Raw genomic sequence first — 13,227 nt, forward strand, 5'->3', positions numbered from 1 at the left:
AGTCACTTAACTTCTCTGGGCCTCAGTTCCCTCATCTGTAAAAGGGGGATTAACTGTGAGCCTCACGTGGGACAACCCGATTCCCCTGTGTCTACCCCAGCGCTTAGAACAGTGCTTGGCACATAGTAAGCGCTTAACAAATACCAACATTATTATTTTGGAGGAAAATGATTGGATTGTTATTAGTCACGAGTAATAACATCCAAGTAACAGGAACACCTGAATTTGTGCAGACCTTTGCCTCCTAAGGCAACTGCATCCTGGAGTAGACACAGGACTTATTTCTTAGGGAAATCCCATTATACAGAAGAGGAAACATGAACAGAGAGGTTGAGTGATTTGTTCTAGCACAGAGCAAATCAGTGTTGGAACAGGCATAGAATCTCTTGTCCCCAGAATTTTTTCCGCTTCAGCTCCCAGAGACTCAGTGGACTTTTAGCAAAACGGGGAAGAACAGGTCCAGCCCAGAGATGGTCCTGGGCTGGAAACGTCTACCCAAGATGTCAAGCGGCCAGTCTGCTCAACGGCCTCTCCGTCTGTGGAAGTGATTTCCAACAGGGTTTTGTGTCCCGTCCTGCCTGAAAGTTGTCCTCTCCGGGGTGGCAGGAAAGGGAGGAGGTGAGAGTTCTCTATCCAGTGTGATTCCCACCCATCTCAGTCTCCCATTTCCCTCTCCCTAAGGCCTAGGGATGATACCCCGGGGACCATTCCTACTTCCCCGTTGCTAAATAGTGTCACTTGAGGTGCTTTGAGAGGGCCAGGGATTGTGTTGTTTAGAATCCTAGTCCCTGGCCAAGTGATTTTAGACCACCCTCTAGAAGCTGTCCCCAGCCCAGGGTCCGGGCTGTGGTCCAGAAGACAGCTCTCCGTCTCTCCCCTCCTCACTTGTGCATCAGCCCAGAAAGGGAGAAGGAGCCCAAAGCAGAAGTGACTGGCATCCTCCTCCTTCTCCTCCTCCTCCTCTTAGATCTTTTGTTGAGCTAATCCCACCTCACTCTGGCACTCCCCAGATGTGTCTGCGGTGAGTGAAAGACCAATAATCAAAAGCTGCTCTGGATTGCAAACTAAAGAGATTGGAGTCCAAGTTAAGGAGGATTTTGCCTCAGCAACCCAGGGACTGTCCTCTGGATTTTTGATTCTGACTGGGCCATGGCCCAGGACAAATGAAGTGGATTTGAGGGCCAGCTATTTGGATCATTCAGGCCTGTCTTTCTTCCTTCTCCTCACAAAACAAAACCACCTGCTTTCCTCACAAAACAATCCTACCTGCTTTTGAAGAAGAAGTTATGCCTGAGTAGAGCAGATTGGGAGCTACTGCCATCAAGTTGCCTGGAAAATCTGTAAGATCCTTGTGGGCAAGGAACTTGTCTACCAACTCTGTTTGGACTGGGTTCCCCATTCCATACAGAACTACCAATCTAAGAGGCCAGGAGAGTGGGTGTCTTGCCTCCATTTTACAGATGGGGAAACTGAGGTACCGAGAGGTCAAGTGACTTGCCCAGTGACACACAGCAGGTGGAACTGGGATGGGAACCCTGGCTTCCAGACTTCCACTCCCATGAGCTTTCCAGCTGGGCACCCTGCCTCACTGCGGGAGACATGCTTCCCACTCCCTCCTCCAGAGAATGACTTTAGCCCACCAGATAAATGAGACACAGGCTAATCACATTCCCGGAGCCGACAGAGAAGCTCAAATACATCTGAGCCCAATCTTCGGTCTGCGGGAATGAGATCGATTCCCTGTCTGTATCCTGTCATGTGCGGAATGAAGTGACTGTCACAGCTCCGTCCTCCTGGGGAAATCATCTTTCTGGAAGTCGTAGTCATCAACAGCAACCCCCAGACTGCAGTGGGCGGAGGGAGGGTGGCACTTCTGCCGGAGCTGAGACCCCACCCCAGGTGCCAGAGCTGAGACCCAACCCCAGGTGGGCTTCCGTCAAGCCCCACCCACATGTAGGAAGCCTTTCTGTGGGCTGGTGAGAGATCTGTAAATTGAAGGAGCCTGCCAGCATTTTGCCCTGTCCTTCCTCCCCAACCCCATCGGACAAAGGCTCTGTATGGAAACTCCACCTGGCTGAACTCCCCAGCCCTCACTGGGACTTGGGCAGCAGTTTAATCTGGCAAGATTATCAGAGCCACATCTTTGAAAGATTTGTGATATCCTCTTTATTGCCTGTAATGGACCACCATGTAGACACGAGGCTGCTTTTTGTTTTCTGAAGACGTGTTAAGTGGCCACAGTATTGGTTGCAGGGGACTCTTCAGAAAGTTGCTGTGTCTCTCTCAGGAAGAAGCATCACTGTTGTGGCGTGACAGGAAGCAGCCAGGAGGAGTGAGCAAGAAGTTTAGTGAGTACTGAGGTCTCTGGAGGGGGAAATGAACTTTAGACTCCTGTCCACCAGAGACACCTCTGACTTGAAGCCGGCCCTTCCCCGAAGTTTACAGGATAACTTAGGCTTCCAGCCTTTTTTGAAAGAAATCCAACAGATCAGCCTGCTGTGCAACAAACAAACAGGGCTGAGGCTGGCTGGGGATGCTGGGTGCAACCCCGGTGGGAGAAGAAGGGGTGCAAACTCTGGGTCTCGAGGATTTGTGGAACACGTAGTCACAACGTCACTGCCCCGGGAAGTGACCTGGCTTCCTGGACTCTCATGTCCCAGAAACCTTGGGGCAGAACTGCTGACCCCGCTACATGAATCTGTGTAATCGGTGTGAATTGAGTACCACAACAGCTTCTCTGCGTGAAAGCACGGCTGCAATGTCCAGAGCCGGGCAGCCAGCCAAGGGGGCTGCCATGTTTTCCTGAGAACGTGGCCCAAGCTGTGGCACAGCAGGGAAGCTCATGGCAGCATTGGCTCAGGGCATCAGGCTAGTGCAGGCTTCGGAGATTTCAAACTGGTTCAACCAACCAGTGGTATTTATTGAGTGCTTACTGTGTGCTGTGCTAGGCATTAGTGGGAGAGTCCAATAGTGTGAGGAGACATGACCCTTGCCCTTGAGGAGCTGACAATATAGTGGGGAAGGCAGACATTACAACCAAGTTCCACCGCCCCTGGTCCTGACAGCAAACACCGTTCCCCAACTCCTCTCACCGTCTCAGTTTAACCAGTTCCTCGCAGGGTCAGGAAAAAGTAAAATGGCACTGATGGAAGCTTCCCCATTCTCTGGAGGAAAAGTTTCCAGCCAGACTGTCCAGAACAGTGTCAGAACAATGGAGAAGTGGAACGCTGTCACTTTAAAAGTCCCAGAAACAGACCCAGGGGCTTGAGCTCCTTCCAAGTCAAGTCTTCCTGGTTACACAAACAATTTAAAAATGTTTTAAAGCTAGTACAGTATAAGTCTCAAATACAAATAAAATGTGGAATGTTGTTACGAAACATAACAAGGAAGCCAGCGGGGCCCTGAAAGTTTCTCAGATGCCTAAAGACCTACAGCTATCTACAGAGCCTGGAAAAAGTCCCATGCAGAGACAGGAGGGCTCGTCACTGCCCCAGTGTTCAATTGCCCATCGGTTATGTCCTTGGGGCATGGGCTGAAAAGAAGAATCCACACGGAAGGTCCCCTAGACTTCTTGTATCTAACCAGCACTTAGCCTGCTGGGAGCACTTAATAAATACCATTATTATTATTATTATTATTATTATTATTATTGCCCCCAATCCCTCATCCTTGGCCTAACCAACTACTATTCCTTCAACTACCTCTCATTAGCGTGTAAGTTCCTTGTGGGCAATGGCCTTGTCACTTGTTTGTTTTGCATTTTCCAAGCACTTACAAGTGTACCCAGGGGACACTCAATAAATGCCCTTACTATGAGTAATCCTTTTCCCCATTTTTGATGCTATCCCCTCTCTTTCCTATTTTTCTCCTGTCCCCCTTTCCTTCATCCTCTCTCCCTTCTCCTCTCTCTCCCCTCTTCTACACTCTCTCCCCTGTCCTCCATCCTCTCCTCTCCTCTCTATTTTCTCTCCCACCTCCTCCATCCTCTCTTCTATTCTCATTCCCTTCTCTTCCAACCACCCTCATATCTCCCCTCTCCTTTTTTCTTCCTTTTTGTGCCTCCCAGCCAACAGATGAATAGCACACATTTTATTAGTCATCGACTTTCTCTGTCAGCTCCCTTAGGCTTGTAATAAATCTATTAAACTGCAATCAATCTGCAGATCAGTTGCCCTGCTGGGGTCCGGGTCAGTGGAGTCATGGTAATTCTAGGCACAAAGCCGCACAATCCATTAGGTTGACTGACAAGGGAACTAAGATGACTAAGCCGTAAAGTCACTGGCTTTGGATCCCACAGCCTCCCTACTGCTCATCCTACCAAATTTATGGGATTTGAAGGAAGACTCTGTGGTGAACAGGAATTGGGGGATTAGAAATGTCTGATACTAATGCACATAGAGAAAAGTATTACTTGATGGTTTGAGTGGAGCATTTTTGCCATCTAATCCTAGCTCTAACTCAAACTCCTCTGTAGTCTTAAATTATTTTCCCTCTCCTTCCCTTTTCCTGGAATAAGAATTGGGAGGAAGAAGAGGAGGGTAGGGTAGCATGAAAGAGGCTGATGGGCAGACAGGCTTAATAGGAGGCCCCCCCCTCCCATCCCTTCAGAGGTGCTTGGGGGCTGCTTTCACCTGGTGGTGTCCACATATTTATAGAAAAGATCCAGTGGGCAGTGGTCCCCTGCTGCCCAGAGGGGTGAATGGATTAGGTTTGGGGACATCTCAGAGAGATGAAGCCATAAGCTTCACGGTAGCCTTCATGTGTGTATCCTAATGACACATTTTACTTACGTCATATAAGTTCCGTTAGGAGTTTCTGGGATTCTTTAGTGCCACTGTCAGCATCACCCTAAGTAACATTCAGGCCTCAGGAAAAAAACCCAGTTTGGGTGTTGAAACTCTTAACTCTTTCAGCCCTGCAAGGAAGCTCTCTCTGTCTGAGCCCAGAGATGGGGGGTTGGGGAGTGGCTGGAGTCCAAGGCGGGAGGGAGAAAACTGTAATTTGGTCCCCATGGAGTCTACTCTTTTGTCCCTAATCCACCAGGGATCCAGTTTGAGAGGAAGACTTGATTCTTTTGGACCAGGCTTTTGAATAGAAAGGTCTAATAGAGAAAGGAGGTCAGGAGATAACACAGCCCTCCTGTTGTGAGAAGTCATTAGATGATGAGCTCCTGAGGGTAGGGAATGGGTGTCTTGTTGCTGTTGAATTCTCCCAAGTGCTTAGCACAATTAGTGCTCATTAAATACCATTGACTGCAGTTATGTAATGTGGACAGCTCTTTAAACAATTCCAGCCCAAGACCATCACACTCTCTGCACAGAGTGATAAATCAGTCATATTTATCAAGGCCTTTACTGTGTGCAGGGCACTGTACTAAGAGCTTGGGAGAGGCAAAAGTGAGAGTAATCATGATCCCCTCCCTCAAAGAGCTTCCAGCCCTTGGGTGGGGGTGGCATTTGCAACAAAGGGCCGCATTGTCGTTAGTGACCAATGAGCTGTGATCCTTCCTGATCTTTGCTGGATGGCAGGGAGGAACCCAGAACCACTAACCCTTAGAGTGACTTCCTCCTCTTCTTCAAGAAGCTTAAACTTTTCACACAAATGCTAATCCAAAAAAATTGCAGTACTTGTTAAGCACTTACTATGTCCCAAGCACTGTTCTAAACTCTGGGATAAATACAAGATAATCAGGCCGGATGTAGTCCCTGTCCCATACAGGGCTCACAGTCTAAGTAAGATTCTTCCTACTTGTACTGCTCCCCCCGGGGAACTACTGGCTCAAGGAGGGAAGCCAAGCATCCCGAGCAGAAACAGAATGTCACTAGAGAAACCCGCTGGAGCCAGGCCTCTGGGAATTATATTTAGAGGAGTCCGCGGGGATGGGGAGTTGAGGGTGGTCAGTTCTTATTGCATCCTGAGCTCCTCAGACAGAGCCTGGGAAGGCTGGAGGTGAATTATGCTGAGAACTTTGGCTTGCTGCACCAAGAGGAATTATGCTCCAGCCCAAAAGTCTTGCCACTTATAAATGAGCCTTTATTTTATTACTCCATAAACCAAGCTCCAGGCATACTTGGAGATGCCAGCCATTTCCTAAAGCCGTAAACACCAGAAACACGAGCTGTCACTGGTTTAGGAAGCGATGTATTTTCCTCCAAAATGAGGCTCGGGAGCAGGGTTCTGGGGAGCGTCCGTGGTGGCGACAGCACCTCCTCCGAGTTCTGATCAGGAACAAAGTGTAACAAATATCACGAATACTATTGTCTTTCCCTCTCTCCCCCGCTCCCTCTTTTCCCTTCATTGTCTCTGACTCTCTTCTTTCTACTCCCTCCTCCCCTTATCTCCTTTCTTTCTTCCATCTCTTTAGGCCCTGCCCTCATCTCCCCAAATGTAGCCAGATAAACCACGCCTCTTCTCCAGGTTCACTCCCAACTAGTCCTCTAGCATGCCCCAATATAGCCCTGATTTACAGGCAAGCTTAGTTAGCCTCACCCCCGCACACAACATATACACCAGTCAGCAGTCCATCAGTCAATCATATTTATTGAGTGCTTACTGGGTGCAGAGCACTGTTCTAAGTGCTTGGGAGAGTACAGTAATACAATAGACAGATTCCCTGCCCACAATGAGCTTATAGTCTAGAGGTAGAGGCAGACATTAAATAAAATCACAGATATGTACCTAAGTGCTGAGAAGCTGGGAGGGTGGATGAATAAAGGGAGCAAGTCAGGGCGACAAAGAAGGGAATGGGAGAAGAAGAAAGGAGGGCTTAGTCAGAGAAGGCCTTTTAGAGGAGATGTGCCTTCATTGAGGCTTTGAAGCTGGGGACAGTAATTGTCTGTCAGTTATGAAGAGGGAGGGCAATCCTGCCAAGAAGCAAGATGTGGGCAAGAGGTCAGTGGCAAGATAGATGAGATAGAGATACAGTGAGAAGGTTGCATTAGAGGAGTGAGAGAAAGGGGCCATGGGGTTGTTCCCAAAGGATTTCTCAGGACCCTGGGGAAAGCATTACTGGAACAGGACAACCCCATAAAAACTGGAGCACCTTGTCGCTCTACCCCTGAGGCAGCCCAAGCCAAGGGTGGCACGGGAAACAGGAATTAAATGGATCCCGTGTCCTGCTGCCCTGGTTCTGCATGCCTTCCTCCTCCTCATGAGCCCAGGTCCCAGCTTGTTGGCAGTTCTGACTGTGGGAAGTCCCAGATTGGATTCAGTCAACGAATCCTGGGGGAAATGGCCAGACATTTCCTGTTCCCTCCTGCCCTTCCTTGAAAAAAAAAATGTGACAAAAGAGAACAATCTGCACTTCAGAAAAGAGGTTTGGGGAGCCAGGAGCAAAATGTTTCACCAGAGGGATGATCTTTTCAAAAGGAGACTTCTGGTCTCCCTTGGCTTGTCCTATGCTGTAGAATCGTCTCCGACCCATAGCGACTGTATGGACACATCTCTCTCAGAACGCCCCACTTTCCATCTGCAATCATTCTGGTAGTGTATCCATAGAGTTTCCTTGGTAAAAATATGAAAGTAGTTTACCATTACCTTCTTCTGCGCAGTCAACTTTAGTCTCCGCCTCGACTCTCTTCCATGCTGCTGCTGCCCAGCACGGGTAAGTTTTGGCTTGTAGCAGATTACCTTCTACTTACTAACCACTGGCCAAGCTAGGAATGAAAAGGGTATGCCTCTGCTTGACTCTCCCTCCCGTAGCCGAGACTGGTAAAGTACTGGAAATTCTTCAGGTGCGATCCCGAGGGGTCTGGTCTCCCTACCTAGGCCTAAACTGCAGTCAGCATGGCCATCCAGGGAGCAGATCTGGACACCTGGGCACTCCTGCTTCCTGGCCTTGAGGTCTTTCCCACTGCATGGATTCCCTCCTTTGAGGAGCTGCTGCAGTCAGGCCCCCTCTGGGCTGTCGGTGTCCTCCCCCACCGCCGCATCACCTCTATGCCCTCAGCCCCTCCACCCTCACCCTCCGGCAAAGGGGAATGAAGCCACCAAGTCTGTATTTATAAATTGTAAACAGAAACACTTGGGCCCTGAACTAAGCCACTCTCAGAAATTTACAAGGTCCAAGATTTTATGGCCAAACAACTGAAATTATGATAGAGCAACAGCAGCAGCATTTTCACAATCCACCAGGATATCATGTTTGTATTTGGGGTGGCCACTGGCAGTACTCAAAAATATGACACCCCTCTGCCAACTCCCTACCCTTCCCACTGTACCAGCCGGCCAGGGCACGGACCGGGCTCTTGACACCCCTGATTTTCATGGAGAGAGGGGCAGTGGGAAGCGAGATCCCATCCTTCTTCATCCCTATCTGCTTGACATGGTCAGATGAATGCCCTATGAGAAGAACCCCCGATACTTTCAGCTCCCTCCATCATCTCTTGTCCCTCGTTGCTGGCAGGGTGAATCTAGGAGCCACGATAGGCTAGAGAACTGCTGAGAGAGGAGGTGCTCAGTTGAGTGCAGGACTCCCTGCTCTGGAGAGCCAGAGGGAGTCCCAGTTTCCCACTCCTCTCAGCTAAGTGTGTTATCGGGGCTACCCCTCATCCCCTCCGTCACCTCGGAGCTCCCCTCCCAGGCTCCTGGAAAAATGGATGCCACGTCTGAGTCAGGGACTCAGACAGGGACCAAAAAGGAGGAAGTCTGGGTGCTGAAAATAAAAATACTGGGCATAATAATGGTGGTATTTGTCAGCACTTCCTTTGGGCCAAGCCCTCTACTAAGTACTGAGGTACAGTGGAGATGAATGGCTCTAAACTGCAAGTTTGCTGTAGGCAGGGTATATCTCTACCAACTCTGTTATATTGTACTTTCCCAAGCGCTTAGTAGAGTGCTGTGCAAACAGTACGCTCTCAGGAATTAACATTGATTGATTGATTACAAGATCATCAGGTCAGCCATAGTCCCCATCTCTCATGGGACTCACAGAGGCATCCACAGCTGTATCTGTGCCTCCAGAAGACTGGCCAACTGGAAACTGGAGGAAGAGCTTTTTGTCCCGTGCCCAGAACATTGGATTATTAGCCAGGGACCAGGAGCATGTGACTTCTCGGAGGTAAGGTCCCAGGGCCTGTCCGGCTGAGGGTTTCTAAAGTCAGGTGTTGTTGGAAACAGAGAAGGTCTAGAAACGATTGGTTTTCACGGCACAAGGACACTTGCATATATTCTCTGTTTCTTTTGCTTTTGGGGTGAAGTTTTGAGTGTGCTCAGTTGGCCCTTTCTAGAGTTAACCTTGCTCAAAGGGATGGTCTCTCACTGGTGTCTAACAATCAGGATTCGACCAGGGTTTGCCCACTTTCTCTCAAATTATGAAACTATCACACATCACAAACGTTCAACAGAGGTTGCCATGGGGATTAGATGGCTCAGCGAGTGAGGATGGGACTCTTTGGAGACTGTTTGTTCCATTGGAGGCTCTGACAGATGGTAGCCCAGTCCATGTGTGTGACTATCATTGCCATCTCCTGTGGCCTTTGGAAAACAATTCTATAGATGCCGGCAAGCTCCTAGTGAAGTGGGCAACTAGAGTATTCCCAGACCACAGAGCAACTGGGGTGAGGACTGATTTTCTACCCCATCTATTTCCCTTCTCTTCTCTTCTATACAACCCTGCTCTTACCGTACCTCTCATCCAGATCATTTCCTTTCCCTGGATCTCATTTGTCAATCGATCAATAAATTAATCAATTGTATTTATTGAGTGCTTACTGTGTTCAGAGGACTGTACTAGTGCTTGGGAAAGTACAATATAGACGAGCTTACAGTCTAGAGGGAACTGCATTCCTGGTCCATTTCCCTCTTAGATGGTAAACTGCATTCCTGGTCCATTTCCCTCTTAGATGGTAAACTTGTTGAGGGCAGGAATTGTCTCTTTTTTTGACTACATCCATGCCAAGCACCTAGTATAGTACTCTTTTCATAGAAAGCACTCAGTAAAGCTGCTAAGGATGATGATTATCCATCCAAATTTCTAACTCTTCCCTTTCTTTAATAGCAATGAAAATGAAGATATTTATTAAATATTGCTATGTGCTAAGTGTTGAGGTAGGTACAAGGTAACCAAAACAGAGTCCTTGGCTCACAATCTAAGAAGTAGGGCAAGCATGTATTTCATCCCCATTTACAGATGAGGAAATCAAGGCACAGGGAGGTTAAGTGATTTGCCCAAGTTCACACAAAAGACAAGTGGCAGAACCCAGGTTCTCTAACTACCAGTCCCTTGCTCTTTTCACAAGGCAAGACTGCCTCTTGGAGTCAGTCACAATTTATTTACCAAAAGTAGGAAGAGGAGAGAAGGTGTGATGCTGACAGGTGTGGAAAACTCCCAATCCTCACCCAGAGCAGAGATTGGATGGAGGACAAGAGCACAGCAAGTGCTCAATCAATACGATTGAATGAATGAACATGAGCAAGGCTGTACTGGGTCAGTCCAATGGTCCATCCGGTCTGGCGTTCTGTCTCCACTGGGAGCAAACAAAGCTGTGCATGGATCGTCTAGCATCCCCTAACGTCTCCTCTAGTACAAGTATCTATACCAGACAGTTGGAGACCGAACTGTCCATTAGCCAACCAGATGAATGTCTACCTCTTCATCCCTAACCAAATGGCCTGCCCCTTTTCTGAAGTTCCAGTGCATCAGTTCATCTCCAGACACCGGCCACCTGACCTGGTTGGATTTCTCACAGCTTGTCTGCTTTCCTCTGGAGGAAAATTGGTGTCTGCTTTAGGCTCAGCTTCCATCCTGCTTCATAAATAGTGAGGCAGAGAATGGCCTTCCCCTTCCTTTTGTTTTTATCTTTTTAAAGCTGCATCTGCCTCCTCTGTCTGTACCATGTCCTTGTCCTCTGGCACAGGATTCCTTCACTGTCCTTCTTTCTTACAAGGACTGGCACAGGCCTATCTCTCATCAGCCAGAATACAGGCCGGCTCAGGCAGAAAGCTGGTGAGGGGGAGGCCAACCCCTCACCAGGATGTCTCAGACAGGAAGCTGGTGGGGAGTTGGCCTCTGGGAGCATGACAGAGAGGTGGGAAGGTGGCATGGAGTCTGTGGGACTGTGACAGTGCCCAGCTCGAGTTAGAGGTGGCACCTGTGTGAACAGAAGTCTGGAAGGGGAACACTATGGTCCGGAGCAGGGTGGGGGGAAGGTATTCCCCAGAGAAATGCTTCAGGCCAGGGGTTACAAAGGACTCTTGGATGAGATTCTGATTCATGCTGCTGGCCCTGCTCATTCAGAACAAGGGTGGGATTCTTTCCTGCCTTAGGATGGCAGTTAAATGTCTGAGGCCACTCTTCTCAATCAGTCTGAGTTGGGACAGATGAGAGCGAGGCACGGTGAATTGATTGGCATTAGAAGGGCGAAGAGTGTGGGCTGGGCTGGAGTGGGAGAGGAGTAAGGATAAGAGAAGGGGAGAGGGCTGATTAAGTGCCTTAAAGCCAATAGCCAAGGGTCTTTCCCAGGGAGAAGACATTCCCAGGATTCTCAGCATCTCTCAGCCAAAGTTATGCATCCAAGTTTTGCTGATCAGCCGTTAAACTCTGTTAGGTTCAACCTTGCCACCTCAAGAGGATGAACAGAGAAGAGCAAGGCTGACCCAAAAGGAAGCGTGAGTTTCGTTCATTATCTCCTTCTTTCTTTCACAGCGGGGTCTCCCATGCCCTCAAATCCGGCCCACATATTTAGCCTCATTAACAGGGCTGGAAGCAAGGCGCAGTGAAGGTTATGGAAACAGTGCGGCCCCTTTTCCAGGTCTAAGCATGGACCCCCAACTCTACCCACTAGATGGGGGCCCATTTAAAGCCATTTTGGGGAGAGTGACAATAGAAATGATCATGACAATACGGAGTATGTGTGTTTTCAAAAATAATTAGGATTAGATGGCACCTTCCTTCCGAGGTGCTCAAAGTATCTCACATACGCTGTGCTCTGTTGTCCTCAACCAAACTCTGGTGGACTTCCACTAGCAAGAGCGGTTTTTCCAGACTGAGGATTCTCAGGGTCTTTGGCTTCTCTTCTTTCTCCTCCTATGCACTTTTGCTACTGATCTTTTGCCTATTTTACTTTTGGGGAGAGGTATGGTCAGGGGTTGTTGGGGGGAACAAAGGAAGAGAAATTCAAACCAGCTTGTTTTCCTAGCAATCTACTAATCAGTTTGGGGACAGAAGAAAACTTTGAGGGAAGAATGAGAAATCTTTTCTCCTTTCCCTTCCCCTCTTCATATGCAATGACTAAAATGTTATTTCTCCCTTCTGGGGGATAAGGAGCTTTGCAATCCTTTTCTAAACCAACGATTTCTCCTAACAGTTATGAAAGAGAGAGGGATATTGGTGTACCCATTACACAGATGAGAAAACCAAGGGACAGTGGAAAAAAAATACCTTACTTAAGATTCTACCGAAAGAGTCTTTAAGAGGAAAAGGAAGCAGGTACTTGTGATACCTGCTCATTTTACATGTGGGACCAGAGCTGTGTACAGTCTGATTGTCCTATACCTGCCCTAGGGTTCAGCACAGTGCTAGGCACATAGTAAGCACTTAAAACATGTCATTATTGCTGTTATTATTACTATTATTCTGATGTTGATGAAGTGAAGAGCCTAGAAGTCAAGAAGCCTGGGTTTTAGTCCTGGGCCCGCCTCATGCTGGTTATGTGACTTTGGGCAAATCACTTAAGTTTTCTGTACCTCAGTTCCCTCATTCGTAAAATGGGGATAAAATAGCTATTCTCCCTCCCGCTTAGACTCTCCCCCTCCCTCCCCCAGGGACTGTGTCCAACCTGATCATCTCATATTTACCCCAGCACCTAGTACAGTACAAATATGATCTTGTCTTGTTTTGTTTTGTTCTGTTTTACTTTGCTGTCTCTCTCCCCCATTTAGACTGTGAGCCCATTATTGGGCAGGGATTGTCTCTATCTGTTGCTGAATTGTACATTCCAAGTGCTTAGTACAGTGCTCTGCACATAGTAACCGCTCAATAAATACTCCTGAATGAATGAAATAATACAAATAGCACCTTTATTATTCGTGGTGATAGATGGTTGTGTGGGCCCTGAAATTCCACCTCAAGTGAGTTTGCCCGAATAGAGTAGAGGCTGACTGACTCAGAAGCCCCGATCGATACAAGTTGCACAGGGAAAAGTTTAGCATCCAACCCACAGAACTCTCTGCTTATCCCTTCCGGCTGCTACAGATGCTTAGCTAGAAACAGCCAAGATCTGTCTTGCA

Source organism: Ornithorhynchus anatinus, chromosome 19 (genome assembly GCF_004115215.2).
Source record: "Ornithorhynchus anatinus isolate Pmale09 chromosome 19, mOrnAna1.pri.v4, whole genome shotgun sequence".
Taxonomy (NCBI): domain Eukaryota; kingdom Metazoa; phylum Chordata; class Mammalia; order Monotremata; family Ornithorhynchidae; genus Ornithorhynchus; species Ornithorhynchus anatinus.